This window comes from Felis catus, chromosome A1 (genome assembly GCF_018350175.1).
Source record: "Felis catus isolate Fca126 chromosome A1, F.catus_Fca126_mat1.0, whole genome shotgun sequence".
NCBI classification, from domain to species: Eukaryota; Metazoa; Chordata; class Mammalia; order Carnivora; family Felidae; genus Felis; species Felis catus.
Window position 1 is genome coordinate 25814799 of NC_058368.1, and position 17777 is coordinate 25832575.

A 17777-nucleotide genomic window follows, 5' to 3' on the forward strand; every position below is an offset into this window, starting at 1 on the left:
CACACTGATTTCTGAGTAGGATATTCACGCTTTGACACATGCTATCTAGTTTTTGTTGGTTATTTTTCTGATTATGAAATTGACATGTTTTGGGAGATGGAGAAAATGCCTTTCACTTGACCTATTAAGGAAGGCACTGTGGGTGTTTGATTCATGTACATGGATGGCTGCTTCTGGTGAGGGGCGATTATCGTCTGACATGATGTTCAGGTGAGTAACTCCCCAGAGAGGATGGGCTTCTGGCTTCGCTGAGCCCATGTTTCAGAATAACCCCTGACATGGACCGGAACCTTCTGCACTACAGAGGGGAGAGCTACAAGTTGGTGGGTGGGATGGGGAGCCCAACAGGAAGACCCAGAAGCCAGTGACGACAAGCCTGGGATGGGGAAGGACAGGGAGCTAAATGCCAGACGCAGTGCAAGTAGAAAGGGATTTTGGTACCATTTCCTAGAGTTCACAAAATTCCCCTTTGTTTTAATTGTGCCTCAGAATATGTGTTTAACCTCTTATTAGAGATGTTGTGAGTCAATTAGTTCTGGCCTTTCTCCCAGGAAGGCAGCTGCACAGCTCCCGTGAGTTGTTCCAACACAGTGAAGAGCAACCAGGGAAGCCCGTTTCTGACGGCCAGAGGGGGAGAAGGTGAGGGGAGGCTGCCGCGGACGGATGACGAAGCACAGCCGAGGGCTTGCTCTAGGTGCTGTTTTAGGTAACAGATCTAAATCCGTTTTACTCTCACTTCAAGACCCATGTGAGCAAGTGAAAGGGGTGAGGGGTGACTTGTCCCTGAAGGGTTTCGGTGTCGTGCTGAAGAGCAGGCCAAGGACGGCTGGGTGTCACCAGGCAGTGAAACAAAAGCAACAGGAGAAACACCAGGCAGAGGGTGACAGCCGCGAGCTGAGGGCAGGGAGGGCCGGACTCTACCACGGGCCGCCCAGGGGAGCCTCCACAGACAGCACAGCACCTGGACTAAGTCTGAAGGGCGAAGAGTAGATCTCCACGCAGCCCAGGGTGTGGACAGGTGTATCTGTCCTAGGCTGAAGTAACAAGGGACCTGAAGCCGGGTGGCTTACAACGACAGATATGTATTCTCTCACAGTTCTGGAGGCCGGAAGACCTCAAGGTGTTGGCACACCACCCGGAGGTTCTGGGGAGACTCCATTCCTTGCTTCTTCCTCCTTCCGATGACTGCCGGGTCCCTTGGCCTGTGCCACACCACCCCAACCTCTGCTTTCACTTTCACGCGGCCCTCTCCTCTTTTGTGGCTTTTAAGGACACAAGTCTTCGGATTTAGGCCCCACCTGGATGACACAGCATGATCTCACCTCAAGATACTTATATCAATTATAGTGGCAAAGACTTTTTTTTTTAAGTTTATCTTGTGAGAGACAGTGCAGGTGGGGGAGGGGCAGACAGCGAAGGAGAATCCCCAAGCAGTCTCCGCAAGGTCAGCACAGAGCCCCGTGTGGGGCTCGAACTCAGGAAACTGTGAGATCGTGACCTGCCAAAATCAAGACTTTGATGCTTAACCCACTGAGCCACCTAGGTGCCCCTTATCTTTCTTTTTTTCATGTTTATTTACTTTGGAGAGAGTGAGAGAGAGAGACAGAGCATGAGCATGAGCATGAGCAGGGGAGGGGCAGAGAGAGAGGAAGACAGAATCCTAAGCAGGCTTCAGGCTCTGAGCTCCGAGCTGTCAGCACAGAGCCTAATGAAGGAATCGAAATCACGAGCAGTGAGATCATGACCTGAGTCAAAATTGGACGCTTAACCAACTAAGCCACCCAGGCGCCCCTGAACTTCCTAGCATGCAAAAACGGGGGAGGGGCAGAAAGAAGGAGACAGAGATTCCAAAGCTGGCTCCTTGCTGACAGCAAAGAGAGACCTGATGCAGGGCTCGAACTCACAAACTGTGAGATCATGACCTAAGCCGAAGTCAGAGGCTTAACTGACTGAACAACCGAGGCACCCGAGTCCCTTGTCTTTTTAAATAGGATAGCATTCATAGATTCTAGGGGTTAGGGTGGGAGCATATCTTTTTGGAAATCTACCATTTAACCCATTCAGAGGGTCTCTGGGAGAAAGCAAACTTCTTCTTTCTTCTTTTTAATGTTTTTATTTATTTTTGACAGAGAAAGAGAGAGAGAGAGAGAGAGACAGATAGACAGAGACAGAGAGACAGAGAGAATGAGCAGGGGAGGGGCAGAGAGAGGGAGACACAGAATCTGAAGCAGGCTCCAGGCTCTGAGTGGTCAGCACAGAGCCCGATGTGGGGCTCGAACTCACGAATCGTGAGACCATGACCTGAGCCAAAGTCACATTCAACCGACTGAGCCACCCACATGCCCCTGGGAGAGAGCAAACTTCTTAACGGAAGGCCTTTGATAATGGTGTCCCCACCATCTTTCAAAGGTGGAATTAATTGCTTTCATTTCCACAAATGAAAGGTTTTCCAGGCCTCCATGCTTTTGTATATGCAGCTCCCCCTTTCAGTTTTTTTTTTTTAATTTTTTTTTCAACGTTTATTTATTTTTGGGACAGAGAGAGACAGAGCATGAACGGGGGAGGGGCAGAGAGAGAGGGAGACACAGAATCGGACACAGGCTCCAGGCTCTGAGCCATCAGCCCAGAGCCTGACGCGGGGCTCGAACTCACGGACCGCGAGATCGTGACCTGGCTGAAGTCGGACGCTTAACCGACTGCTCCACCCAGGCGCCCCATCCCCCTTTCAGTTTTAATCAAGTTGGATGGTGGAAGGAAATCAGTAGGATGGAGCGGTGGTTGGAAATAGGTTTAGTGGATAGGACAAACAGGCTCTCTGGCTCCAAATGTTTGTATTTCATCAATAAAAGCTTCTTTTGGACTATCCAGCCCTGTTCGGGAAGCCCCTTTACCATTCTGTCTGGCTTCATGTAAGTAGCAGTTAGGAGGTTTATTTGTGTGGAATGTAAAAATTTCCTCTCTGAAATTTGATTTCATGTTTACTCATGAGTAGCAGCTGCTTGCAAAAGTTGTTCACCTTTGAGTAAATTATAAATTTGCCTCTGAGCACATAAATATCCTAAAGGTTTATTTTGTTTTGTGTCTCAGGAGAAGGAAGTGGGACAGAATGAGCTGGATATTCATAAGGTTGCAGATAATTTGTTTTGAATGCTCTCCGTAGACTGAGGCACAGTGGCTAAGGAGGAGGAATGCTTGAATTTCAATGGGAATTGTCAACATGAAGTGAATAACAAAGGTGCCAGCCACAAGGTCAATGCCTTCTTATCTTTCTTTTATTGTCTCATTGTAATTAAAGCCTAAAGTGGATTATGAAAATATACAAACAAACATCTTCCACCTTGGATTTATGCCTGGCGTGCTGTGAGGTTCCACAAGGCGGGATATGATTGCCTATGCATTATGAAGATTTTACTATAGTGGAGAGACTTTATAATACGGTGTTTCCATGTGGTAAAAATGTGAAGTCTGGCGACACAAAGACAGATGAAAGGGTACTGCTTATTAAAGATCACAAGTAGACTAGGAAAAATTAAGAGGCAGGGAAGAAAATAAGCCACGGTGGCCCTGACACAGAGAAGGTATTGAATATCTGGTGCACAGTCAGAGGGAAAGGGCAAAGGAGTGAATGGGAAGCAGATGAAAAGAGAAACCTAGTATGTTGCTGTTTTCTAACAAGTTTTACGTTTGTTTAATCTCTACACCCAACAGGGGGCTCAAGTTCACAACCCCAAGGTCAAGGGTCGCATGTTCTTTTAACTGAGCCAGCCACGCACTGCACAAATTCTTCACTTGTATATCATTGCTGTCTGAACTAACCCCATAGCTTCTCCCAGGGATTCCCCGGATTCTTGTCCTCTGTGGTCTGGACATCACTGTTCACACTCCTTTCCCACTAGAGCAAGGGGAACAGTTTACTAGGCCTCTGAGAGGGAGGAGGCAGTGCAGAAAACATCCCTCACCAGCTTCCCATTCTCCACCCCTGGAGAATGCTGGAACAAAAAGAACCTACACGTGCCAAGGTCTTGGGCATGGACTGGGGCCAAAACCTCTGGGTAGGAGCAAACTGATCTTTGCTCTCCCTCAGTGCACAGAACCCCTGGCGTGGCCCACACTGGCCTCTGGAGTCTGTTGGGCTGACGGATGCCCAGGGAATCCTTCTATGGCAAGGACGGGAAGTGTCCTGGCCCCGTGGGCCTCTGTCTCCACCTCATGGCCTGCTCTTGCCAGGTGAATAGAAGCAGAGAGGTTGGCCCTGCTGGTGTCAGGGCTCTGGCCAGAGACAGGGTGGCAGGACTGAGGTTTCAGAGAGTGTTTTGCTGCATAAAGGGTAAGGACTCAGGCTTCAGTCTGGAGCCTCATCCTGCAATTTCACGTCTTTGAACGAAGGCAAATCATTTGCTGCCTCTGAATTGAATGTCTTTCTCCATAAGGTAAAGGTGATACTACCTACACCCAGAGTTATTGTGAAGACAAACAGGATGCCTGCCTGCCTTCCTTCTTTCACACACTCACTCGACCAATATTTTGGAGTGCAAGATTTGGGCAAAATTCTAAGATAACCTCCAATGACCCATACCCTTGTGTAATCCTTCCCTTTGAAGGTGGGCAGGATCTGTGACTATGATGAATGTTACTCCTGTGCTGAAGTTGTGTATTGTGGCAAAGTTGAAAGGATTTTGCAAATCCGTTGATTTTGAGTTAAGCAAAAAGGAAATTATCCTGGGTGGATCTGAATCAGATGAAAGCCCTGAAAGTGTCAGCAACAGTCTCTTGCTGGCTTGGAAGCAGGTCATTAGGAGTTCTAGAACTGCAAGGAAATGAATTCTGCCAGCAACCATAGAAGGTCCGAAGAGAACCCGGAGCCTCAAATGAGACCCCATCTCATGGCGGTGCCACTGTGGTTGCAGCTTTGTGAAACCCTCGGCAGAGGAGCCAGCTATGCCACGCCAAGAGTCCTGATCCGTGGAAACTGTGAGATAATAAATGCGCATTATTTTAAGCTATTATATTCCAGGTAATATGTTATGCAGCATCATGCTGAGTGCTGGGGATGCAATGGTTCACAAGGCAAGCATAACCCTGCCCTCTAGGAACACAAACAAGGAAATAGACGACTAACTATTATCTGACGAACGAATAAAGGAGTAGTACGTTTGAGTTAAGTACTTTGAATTAAGTGCTTGACTTAAGTGCTTCTGCCACTCCATCACGAGCAGGATTCTTCAACTGCAGGTCTGCTGCCACGATGCCTGCTGGGAAGGGGAAACAGAGAATGTGGGAAGGAGGAGGACATGAGTGGGGGAGGGGAAGGGGGAATCCCTTCCAGGTAGGGAGGGAAGGGAAAACAAAAGTCCATATGCTTCTAAGAGGAAAGGCAGAGGAAGAAGAAAGAGGGGATGATGTACCATGGGTTTGTCTTCCCTCACCTTCCTCCCCCAAGTTGGGAGAGGAGGGAGGTTTTAAATAACCAGAAAGTTTGGGGGGTGGGGCACCTGGGTGGCTCAGTTGGTTAGGCAACTGACTTCGGCTCAGGTCATGATTTCACAGTTTGTGGGTTCGAGCCCCGCGTCGGGCTCTGTAGTGACAGTTCGGAGCCTGGGACCTGCTTCGGATTCTGTGTCTCCCCCTCTCTGTGCCCCTCCCCTGCTCACGCTCTGTGTCTCTCTGTCTCTCAATAATAAATAAACATGAAAAAAAAAGAAATTTGGGGGAGATTTTAGAGTAAGGGGACATTGCTCCTTTTTTCTATGGGTAAATACTGGGAAATTTTCAAGTGTCCTTAAAAGAATGCGAAATCCAGCCCCTACCCAGCTGAGGCCGGAAACTGTGGATCTAGGCAGAGGGAGGATCAGAGACAGCATCCCCGTCCCTCCTCCCCCACTCCTGCTCAGCTCTGCCGTCTGCAATCTTATCCACAGCCAGCTCATTTGGTCCCACTTTCTTCTTCTGAGGCACAAGACAAAAGAAACCTTCAGGATATTTATTTGTTCAGAAGCGAACTTATGATTTACTCAGTAAGTGAAGAACTTGTGAGCCGCTGCTAGTCATGAGTAAGCATGGAATCAGATTTCCGAGAATGTTTCACCCTTCACGCAGTGGGAGGACAATGAAAGAGATGGTTTTAAGCCAGAAGAGACTAGGGTACTTTTAATTAGCAAGATCAAGTGTTATCCCTCAGGAGGGTGATGGTGGCTTGAGCCCAAGATGAGACCACCATTAGCAAATAAAGAAAGCTTTCTTCTTGTTGTTGTTCTTGTGATTCTTGTAGCATCTGGATGTATCTAGAGTATAATTGGCCCCATTAAAAGCAACACCTTGGAGTGGAGATTTTTCGGGTTCAGTTTTGTTTCCCAGGGAGACATGTGGCAGTGTCTAGAGACATTTTTGGTTGTCATAACTTGAGGGGGGGTGCTACTGGCATCTAGCGGATAGAGGCCATCCCTGCAGCCAACCACCCTATGATGTTTAAAGACAGCCCCCCACGATAAAAACTATTCGGCCCAATTGTCAATTGTGCTGCTGTTGAGAAATGTTTCCTTGAGGAAGCCAATGTTGCTAAAGGGAGGTGCACCAGCCCACATGAGGGTGAAAGGGAGGAGCAGAGAAGAAAGAGTGTGGCCTGAGTGAAGGCCTGTGGGGCACAGCCAGTGGGGATCTGAACAGGGTGAAGCCTAGAGCAGGAGGTGGCTCAGAGACAGGGGGCAGCTGCAGAGGTGAGCCCGCTCACGAAGAATCTTTAAGCCATGTACATACAGACTCTGGACTTCATTTCAAGGTCCTGAGGGGGAGAGATTGGAGGGTTTTAGGCAAGGCTGCGGCAGCAGAGTTTTGCCCCTTACAGCTTACAAAGGAATTGCAACGACTTCTCAGTGGATCTTCACAATAACTCAGTGAGGAGGGAAGGAGGGCTGTTATTATTTCTATTTGTAAAATACATCTGCATGTCTTGACTGTCTTCACTACGCAGGGGCCATAAGCTGCCCTCCTGCCTACGACGGGAGGAAATATGGGAACCAGGAAAGAGAAATAAGAGGTGCATTCCCGGCTTCACACGCAGAAGTGGCAAAACGGCATAGAGGGGTCTTAATTGCCCTATTTGTCCGCCAACCACCAATGTGTTGGCTTTGCTCTGGTTATTTTCCCTTTGATGAACCTTGGCTACGCATCAGCTACTTAGAATCACACAATTAAATCAAGTTCTGCTTCGGCAACCGGCTGCACATAAATTGTGATATTAGTTGAAATAAGAATAAACTATAAGAAGAGTTCATACCTACAATGGGCAGTATTATCCCTATGGGAGCGTGATCAACCAGTCAAAAGTCAATGGGTTGTGAAACCTTACTGAAACCAGATGTTAGTTAAATACGGAAGTGTGGGAAGATGAGCAGCAGAGAGAGAACAGCTTGCCTTCATAAATGGATTAGGATGAAATACTGGCATTCAGAGAGAAGTACAGCACAGTTAGAAAGAACATCTCATTTGCGGTATGGCTCGTTCATATTGATGGGGAGAACAAAGATAAAAAGAATTAAACGTCCTTACAACTTACAGCCCTTTGACAAGTTCTGAGACAGGCAGAGTGATCTTCTGGGAACTCAACTGTCTTCATGTTAAGACTTTGCTAAAGCCAAAAGGCAAACTTAGCTTAAGATTAGCCCAACCTCCAGGATCCTGTAAATCTCCCTTAACATATAAAAATTCCTTTGGAAACTTCCTTTATCTCTACTCCCCGAGATACAGGTGAGCAATCATCCCCCAAGTATATGGCTCCCTGATATACATCTGAAGGGTCTCTTGACTCAGGTTATTTATTTATTTATTTATTTATTTATTTATTTATTTATTTATTTATTTATTTTTTTATTTAAAAAAAAAATTTTTTTTTCAACGTTTATTTACTTTTTTGGGGACAGAGAGAGACAGAGCATGAACGGGGGAGGGGCAGAGAGAGAGGGAGACACAGAATCAGAAACAGGCTCCAGGCTCTGAGCCATCAGCCCAGAGCCTGACGCGGGGCTCGAACTCACGGACCGCGAGATCATGACCTGGCTGAAGTCGGACGCTTAACCGACTGCGCCACCCAGGCGCCCCTTGACTCAGGTTTTACTGGACAGTAGTAAGTGACCTTTTCCTAACAATAATAGCTAACCCCCTCAAGGTCCTGGAAACCTTACTTTCAAATTCTTCAGAGACTTACGCTATCCCTAACTCCCTCCCAACTTGGAAGTACATAACCAGCCACTCCTCACAACCCCAGTGCAGCTCTTTCTGTCCAAGGGTCGTGTCCCCGTCTTTAATAAAACCACCCTTTTGCACCAAAGATGCCTCAAGAATTCTTTCTTTACTGTTCACACCAAACCCCGACATTTTCACATTAATATCACTTACTTTCAGAGCATCTCCTACTCATAGTCCATAAATTGGCTGCCTGGAATTCACAATACGCTGACTTCCTGGGGGATACGATGAACCTTCTCCATGGGATCTTTATTTATAATGTCCTCCAACCACGCTGAGGGTGAAGGTGCAGTGTTGTGCCTTCTGTTCTGCAGGTGGTGAGGAGGAGGATTCTGTGAATAAACTGCGTATTTACTGGCCAAGGTCAGCGATTGCTTAACAAATTCTCTGGTTTATCCTGGAGATACTTGCAGATACATATACATTAAATTGAAAACCAGAATAAATTCAAGAAATAATTTCCATCAGCAACCATGATTGTTTTCAGTAGTTTAGCATTAGTAACAACACTAAGGCTTCACCCTCTGCATTTATTTTTCTAAGCTGTAGATGACACATGACATCATGTGTTCTAGAACCTTCAGTGGCTCCCTCTGTTTTCAAGATAAAATTCAAAGGTCTGGCATACAAAGCTTTTCACAATCTAATACCACCTACTCTGCCTGCTTTTCTTCCCCCATTTGGGATCTTGATATGGAAGCCATGTAACAGCCACAACAGGGGCCTGCCAGTCCATATAACTTATGCCCATGTTAATGCCTCCTTCTTTCTTTCTTTTTTTTTTTTTTAACGTTGATTTATTTTTGAGACAGAGAGAGACAGAGCATGAACGGGGGAGGGTCAGAGAGAGGGAGACACAGAATCTGAAACAGGCTCCAGGCTCTGAGCTATCAGCACAGAGCCCAACGCGGGGCTCGAACCCACGGACCGCGAGATCATGACCTGAGCCGAAGTCAGCCGCTCAACCGACTGAGCCACCCAGGCGCCCCAATGCCTCCTTATTTCTAACAATGTGGTTTCTTCCATTGAGACTGCTCTCCCTACACTCTACCTGGCAAATTTTTCTGGATCACTTTAAATAACAAATTGGATGGGGCTGTAGAAAAAAATGACTCTGCTTGGAAACCCAGGTTTTGGGAGTCAGAGTGTCCTTGTCCTTTGACCTGTACGTGAATGTTAGTTTGATTCTAACATCGGTCTTTTGCAAGTAGATACCTGCCCAGCTCACAAGGATTCCCCTCTTTTGGGAACTGCCACCTTGATCCACCTGTCTCGGGCGTGAAAGGAGGAAGCAAGCCTACATAAGAGAGTTTCTTTACAAATACGGTCGGGAGGCCATAAACCAAGAAGAATTTATGCCCACCCTCATCGGAGGAACCATAAATGTTGTGCCAGCTGCAAGCCCTCGGCCTGGACTTAACTCCTCCTCACCAGGACACCTGAATTGTTAGCATTCTTCACTCCAAAAGGAGCCAAGAGGATTCGACAAATTTCAATCCCTCGTTTGAATGTTAACTCAGTCAATCCCAGGTCACATATTTTCCGTCTGTGTTCTGCATAGAGGGCCTAAATGAGAACTGCACTTGTGAACTTTTGCCTTTATAACCCTGCCCCTCTCTGTCCTCCTCAGAAAAAGAGTCAGGTTCCTACCTATATCTTTGTCTCCAGAGTTGCAATCCTAACCGCCTAACCAAAAGGCTATCTGATTCAGGGTGCCTGGGTGGCTCAGCTGGTTGAGCATTTGACCTTGGCTCAAGCCATGATCTCACGGCTCAGTTCGTGAGTTTGAGCTCACTGCTGTCAGCACAGAACCTGCTTCTTATCCTCTGGCCCTTCTCTCTCTGTGCCCCCTCCACTCAAGCTCTCTCTCTCTCTCTCTCTCTCTCTCAAAAACAAAATTTTTTTAAATGCCCGTTTGATTAAATTTTCAGTGAATTTTTTTCTTGGTGGACACAAAAATGGACCTCTGGCAGCTGTATTTGTATCACAGGATCCACAGATTTTAGAGCTAGTGTTTGACACCCTGTAAAATTCTCTTTTCTGGAAATTTTTAATTGGGACCCAGGAAGAATGAGGTCATGCTCATTATGTGTCTGGAACTGCAACTTGTAAGTTTAACAGCTGTGAGGCAGCCATTTTCACTGTGAACCTGCAGAGGATGCAGAGGAATGAAGTCCACGGAGAGAGAAGCGTATAACAAATCTACATGGAGAAGCAGAGGTGACAGATGGAGAAAGACACCTGGAGGCTTGGCTGACCTTAATTTCAGTTCCTTTCTTTTATTTTTTTTAAAGTTTATTTACTTACTTTGAGCGGGGGGAGAGGGGCAGAGAAAGAGGGAGAGAGAGAATCCCAAGCAGACTCTGCACTGTCAGCACAGAGCCTGATGAGAGGCTCGAACTCACAAACCGTAAGATCACGGCCTGAGCCAAAGTCAAGAGTCAGACACTCAACCAACTGAGCCACTCAGGCGCCCCTGTTTCACTCAATTCTAATGCTCTGGTTGGTGCAATTATTTCTACCTTTTGGGTTGAGGTGCGTGGGGATGGTCTTTTGGCCTCCATGAGAGCCTTTAGGAATATGACAGCATATCTTGCCTTTCCTAGTCCATTATCCACAACACCGCTGCTGTCTAGAAGTCAGCGGACAGGGGTTCTGCAGCGGACAGGGGTTCACTCTGGAGATCTTTGTAGCCAGAGTGAATCTGATCAAGTACTTCCTGATTGGGGGGTAGGGTGGCAGCTGTATCTGGGAGTATCTATCTGTCAGCACGGCCTCAGATTGTAACATTTTGTTTTGGGATAGTTCCTAGGTTAAAAACAAAACAAAACAAAACAAAACCCTGGAAACATGGTCCAAACAGGCATAGGCTGACTTCTAGGGGAGTTTTTGTTTGTTTGTTTCGCTTCTTTTATCAAGAGGCACTGGCTGCCACAGCTCCTCTTGGCCACCATGTCCAAGTGTTCAGAAAAAGAAGTTACCATTCTCTTTAAGGGCCCCAGCATTTGGGATAAAACCCCTACAGCTATTCCTTGCCTTTCATGTACAGACAAATCAAACAGCTTGTCAAAATCAGGAAATGCTAAGGCTGGAGCTTCATAAATAGGGCTTTACTTGCCTACCTTCAGTTTGCAGGGCTTCAGGAAAAAAAAAAAAGGGGGAGGGACAGTTTTAGTTCAAGTCTTGACTTGATTCCAAGTCAAGAGAATGAAAGAAAACTGGAAACCTTAGTTTGGAGAGCCATAGTCAGATATTCAAGGAAACCGGAATTCAGGATCCAGGTTTATAGGCAAACAACAAACGCTAAGACAATCAGAATTAAATCTAACATCCACAAAGATATATTATTGGAACATAATTTTTCTCTAAAATCACCCTCATTTCCATCAAAGATAGCCAAAACGAGTATTAATGTGTTTGGAAAACAAGTCCAGTTTTAACAAACTTGGCCCAATAATTTTTTAAATTTTATTTATTCATTTTGAGAGAGAGCGTGCATGCACATGAGTGGGGAAGGGGCAGATAGAGGGAATGAGAGAGAATCCCAAGCAGCCTCTGCACTGCCAGCACAGAGCCAGATGAGGAACTTGAACTCACGAACTGTGAGATCATGACCGGAGCCAAAATCAAGAGTCTGCCGCTTAACCACTTAAATGCTTAACGGATTAAGCCACCCAGGCGCCCCCAGGGTGGATTTAAACAGGGAACAACAACGAACAGAACAACAACAAACAAACCAAACAACCAAGTGGGAGAGTGGTTTCTTCAATCTCCCAGATCCTAGATCAGTCTGTCAGATCACTCCCATTTCGCCAGGCTGGAGCATCCAACCCTCCGAATGGCTGGGTCGTGTGATCCTTTGTCACTTGGGGATGTCTAGACTCAACACTGGACCCTAATAATCAGTGTTCAATCTCCCAGAGTGTTTACCAGAAAGGCCCTGTTTACCCAGTGTATTCTGACTGTTAGGCTGTCTTGCCCAGACTTTGTGAGAGAACTTTAGTTTTACTTCTAAGATCTCTGCCCCAGACCTGGCATAATTTATCCCAACAGAAATCCTTCGGGTAAATATAATCAGAGTTTCAAATGAGATCTGGATTTCAAATGAGGACAGAATGGCACGCCAGTGGTCACAAGCACCAAGAAAGGGTGAATCTCCTCCACGGAATCTGCCCCTGGTCCTGATAGCTTGAACCGTCTAGCCCAAGCAAGCTTCCACTGCCTGCTGCTCCGTCTGTCGGAACCCAGGGAACTGGAGGGCAGAACCTCAGGACAGCTGTCCCATCTGGGTCACCAAATTTGTAACCGAACCAACAGGCGTTTACGCCTTGGTGAGTCACAGAAACTGCACCAAGTGAGTTGTCGCACAAGGAAAACCTTATGTGGAAGCTTGGACTCCTTATTTGCTGCAAATAAAGTTTCCTTTAAGGGACGACTGACCTGGTGCAGTTTCTATGACTCACCAAGGAGCCAACACGCGTTGGTTTGGTTACAGTTGTGACTACTTTTCTCTTTCATCTTCAACCCTTCCACCTCCGTTTGTTTATCTCCAAGCCACAGCTGAATAGCAGGCCATTGTGTGATTACTGCACAAGTGATTTATCTCTTTTCCTATGGATAGAGTCGTAAGTTGCTTCCTTTTTTTTTCTTTCTTGTTTCAATATTTCACCAAAAACCCCACAAAGAATATTATATATATATATCTACAACTGCATATAAGTAACGATCCTTAGCGTGTATTTCTTGGGAGTGGAATTGCGGAGCTGGAAGTTACCCACTTCACATGTTCAACTTTACAAGACAATACCAAATCGTTTTCTAAAGTCGTTGTGTTAGAGTAGGCAGTTAGTCAGGTTCTAACAGGATACCTGGAGGCCAGCACGAGGAAGTCATGGCCAGCTATCGGGAAGGTCAGAGGCGGGTCCTGACAGCTCTCCCCAAGAAGCCGGATCTACCCAGGCAGAACTAAGATAACAGGTGCCACGACAAGCAACCTTGACCAAATTAGGAGGAAAAAGCTTGAAACACTGCTTGCCGCCCAAGTAATACGTATTCCGCCCGCTAGTTAACAACTGTCAATTAAAGACAGAAACATCCCCACCTTGCGTGCAGCTCGCCCTTGCTCTTCCGCCCGCTTGCGCGCCTGCGCACCTGCGCATGCTCGCTAGGTCTTCCTCGGTCCTTCCCGCTCCCCGCCTCCCTCTCTAGTTCGCCGGCTCAAGAGTGTGCTTTTTTGCTTTAATGAACTTGCCTGCTTGTGTCACTCATGCGCTGTGCTGTGTGTTTGTCCTTGAATCGGTTCCCTTGACCAAAAACCGTCCGCGAGTCCTTTGGCTCTGTCTGGCTAGAGGCCCCAGGGCCCAGGATCTCCCCAGTTCACCTGACAACAATTGTACAAGTTTATATGCGCACCGTCATTAATAGCCAAAAAATAACTAATATTTACAACGCATTATGATATGCCAGGTCGTCACTCACTGATAGTTTAATGTTGCCCTGTTTTTGCCTTCTTAGGATAAATACTTGGTCATGATGATTCTTATTTGTAATATACTGGTGGGTTCAGATAGTTAATAGTCTCTTTAGATTTTTGCATTCATACTCAGAAGTGAAAAGGCTCATAATTTCTTTTTCTTGTCCTGACGCTGTTTGGGTTTGAAGTCAAAGAAACACCAGCTTCAAGAAATGAGGTTATCCCTCTAATTCTGTTTTCTGGCATGATTTGTATAGTTGTTTTCTGTTCCTTGAGAATTGTCAAAACTCAATAGTAAAATCATTAGGAGCGGGGCCTTTTTGTCGGGGGCAACGTTGAGGATGTCCTTAATAATCATGTCATTTTCTTTATTAGTAGTCTCTGTGTTTCTTTTCCTTCTTGTATCCATTTTGGCATTTTATGTTTTGTTGTTGTTGTTTTTTTTTTTTTCCAGAATGTATCTCTTTTATCCAGGTTGCCAATACTCATTTTATTTTTTTATTACTTTAAACTCTATTATTGTTTTCTAGTCCGTAATTGTTTCTTGTCTGATGTTTTCTTCATCAGTTTTTCCAGTTATTTATTTATTTTTTTAAACGTTTATTTATTTTTGAGACAGAAAGAGACAGAGCATGAATGGGGGAGGGTCAGAGAGAGAGGGAGACACAGAATCTGAAACAGGCTCCAGGCTCTGAGCTGTCAGCACAGAGCCTGACGCGGGGCTCGAACTCACCAACTGCGAGTTCATGACCTGAGCCGAAGTTGGACGCCCAACCGACTGAGCCACCCAGGCACCCCTCCAGTTATTTTTTAAAAAACAGCTTTTAGCTTCATTGATATTCTCTACTGTGTGATTCGTTGATCTTCTCTGCTTAATTTCTGCTTTTATTTTTATTGCTTTCTTCAGGTTTCCTTGGGTATGACCTGTTGCTTGTTTTCTGATTTCTTCAGCTAATTTGTTTATAGTATTTTGGTTTTTGCTTGTTGGGTTGTTTTCTTATTTTTTGCTTGGAATAATCTTCCCTCAGTTCCACAAAGCCAGTCCTCCTCTTCCAACGGCTCCTGCCCACACCCTCGAAACTTGTAGCTTCTCCAAACCCTCTCCATTCCTCTCCCTGCTTTATTTTTATTTTCCTCTATAGCATTAATAATAGCTATAGCTATAATAAATATAGCATATTTATTACCATCAAACATATTCTTTATTTTTTATTGCCTATTTCCCTGCATTATCATGTGAGTTCTTTTAGTTTTAGTTAATTTATAGAATTGTTCAATCATCATCATATCTAGAACATGTTATTCTTTATTATTTGTTATTTTTCTGCCCATTTTTTAAATTGGATTGTTTTTTTTTTTTTTTTTTGTTACTGTTGAGTTGTATCACTTTCTTACATGAATTAGATCTTTATCTTTCCCCACATAAGACAAGTATAAGTATATCCTCATTGACCTCTGGTTGGTTTCTGGCCAACCCTGCTTCCCTTTCTCAACATGCTAGGAATCATCTTGGCTTAGCTCTAGATTTTAATCACAGGAAGAAAGAAAAGAGCCCCCCTGCAGTCTGCCCCCAGCACCAGATCACAATCCCTTTCTCTCTCTCTGAAAGAGATGAGGAAAAGAGCTCTCTTCCATAGCCTTTGTAATATCCAGATTCATACACTTTTTTTGTAGCATTTTTACCATCAAACATTCTATATATTTTACTTATTATTTCTCCTTCCCTGTTAGAATGTAAGCCTTTGATTTATTTTTTATTTTTTTAAAGTTTATTTATTTATTTTGAGAAAGAGGGGTCGGGGAAGGGCAGAGAGAAAGGGAGAGGGAATCCCAAGCAGGCTCCTCCGTTGTCAGTGCAGAGCCCCACGTGGGACTTGATCCCTCAAACTATGAGATCATTACCTGAGCTGAAATCAAGAGTTGGACTCTTAATCGACTGAACCACCCAGGCACTCCTAGAACATAAGCCTTTTAAATTTTAGCAAATATATGAAATTGTTCAGTCATTGTCATAACCCAGTTGTATTAGGGCAGGGCCAGAGGAGGAGAGGGAGCCAGCAGCCTTTGCTAGTTTGCTACTTTCAAAGTTCCATCTTTTTGCTTAGGACAGCTTGGGTTGGTTCTCATTATTTGTAGACACAGAGTTCTAAAATAACATGTTTGCAACTGAATATGAGGATTAAGCTGTGTATTTTAACAGGGTAAACTATGTTTTAAAAAAATCCTCTTTAGGAATATGTAAAACACCATGGGAATGCAATAAGCAAAATCCGTAATGTGGGAAACACTTTAGGATAAATTGTCCAATATTTTCAAAAGATAAATTGCATGGAGAAGTAAGCAGAGGGAGAGGGAATTTCTATATTAAAAAGATGCTTAAAGGGTGCCTGGATGGCTCAGTCGGTGGAGCATGCGAGTTTTGGTCTCAGGGTAGTGGGTTTGAGCCTCACACTGGGTGTAGAGGTTACTTAAAAATAAAATCTTAAAAAATAATAATAATAAACAAAAATACAGGTATTTTTTATACCATAAAATGGTGGCTCAGTCGGCTAAGCACCCGACTTCAGCTCGAGTCATGATCTAGTGTTCATGAGTTCAAGCCCTGCATCAGGCTCTCTGCTGCCTGCTTTGGAGCCTCTGTTTCCCTCTCTCTGCCCCTCCCCCACTCGTGAGTGTGTGCTCTCTCTCACTCTTTCTCTCTCAAAAATGCATAAGCATTTATAGAATGTTTTTAAAATCTTTATTCACTTTTGAGACCGAGAGAGAGAGAGAGAGAGAGAGAGAGAGAGAGAGCAAGCGTGAAGAGGGAGGGGCAGAGAGAGAGGGAGACACAGAATCAGAAGCAGGCTCCAGGCTCTGAGCTGTCAGCACAGAGCCCGACTCGGGGCTCGAACCCACAGACCGTGAGATCATGACCTGAGCCGAAGTCGGTCGCTCAACCAACTGAGCCACCCAACTGAGCCACCCAGGCACCCCACAAATAAACATTAAAAAAAATGAGGTAGTCATATTTTAAAACAAATAAATACAGATTTTTTTAAAGTTTACAATTTTTTATGAATCAAATGAGGAAATTCAAACATTCATCTGATATTTGGTGAAGTTAAGAACTTACTAATTTTAAAATATAGTAATAACATTTGGTTATGTTTATTTTATTATTTTATTTTATTTTATTTTATTTTAGAGAGAGATAGAGCATGAGCAGGGTAGAGGGTCAGAGGGAGAGAGAGAGAGAAAGAATATTAAGCAGACTCCATGCTCAGTGAGGAGCTCCACGCGAGGCTCAATCCCACAACCCTGGGATCATGACCTGAGCGGAAATCCAGGGTCAACGCTCAACAGACTGAGCCACCCAGGCGCCCCCATGTGGTTATGCTTTTAAAAAGAGAATTCTCTTTTAGAAACAGACACCAAAACATTTCAGAAGAAATACGATGTCCCTGATATGCTTCAAATAATCAGGGTAGGGGAGTGGATGAGACCATAAATGAAGGAAGAATGGTCATGAATTGATCATTGTTGCATCGGGGTGATGAGAAGGGTCATTATACTATTCCCTATACTTTTGTATATATTTAAAATTTTCTACAGTAAGAGCTTTTTAAAAGTTCTTCTTTATAATTACTGACCTGGAGATCTAAAAAAATAAGCGAGAAAAGAAAACTACAAAAGCCGTTATGTAAAGATTATACTAATTACTGTCACGGTCTAGTAGGGGAGATAAGAAAGTAAAGATGCAATTATGATACAATGCAATTAAGCTCTATCACAGAAGTATCGCAGGGTAGTATATGTGTAGGCCAGGGTCACTCAACCTAGTCTGGAGTATCGGGGAAAGAGAAAGATGTGGAGAATAGCACTCTGCCCAGAGTGGACATGAATTATAGCTCTGCTTGGCTTTGATGATGACCGAGACCCAAGTGTACGTCCACCTGCTGCTATTCCTGGCCTCTGTTCTAATCATTCCCTCTATGTCCTCTGAAGCATCTATTTATCTGAAAACACAGTCTCAGTCTGTACGCCCGGCACCTTCTTGCCTTACCAGAAACCTGACTCTTCC

At 44.9% G+C, this 17777-nt stretch overlaps 1 protein-coding gene across 11 annotated transcripts in view; it reads right to left on the bottom strand.

Annotated features, from left to right (window-relative positions):
• Positions 1 to 3252: 3252 nt before the first annotated feature.
• The window catches only part of GPALPP1 (GPALPP motifs containing 1), a 73378-nt gene continuing 58853 nt past the window's right edge, over positions 3253 to 17777 (bottom strand). For 7 of the 11 annotated variants that reach the window (XR_006594888.1, XR_006594890.1, XR_006594907.1 and 4 more), the window contains 2 exons: positions 8392 to 8549; positions 3253 to 5252 (listed from right to left, as the gene is read on the bottom strand). The gene's annotated coding sequence lies outside the window, so the exon portion shown is untranslated. Of the gene's footprint in view, positions 5253 to 8391; positions 8550 to 13495; positions 13622 to 17777 lie in introns of those variants that run through there. The other 4 variants (XR_006594900.1, XR_006594884.1, XR_006594887.1 and 1 more) reach the window with 4 other exon arrangements.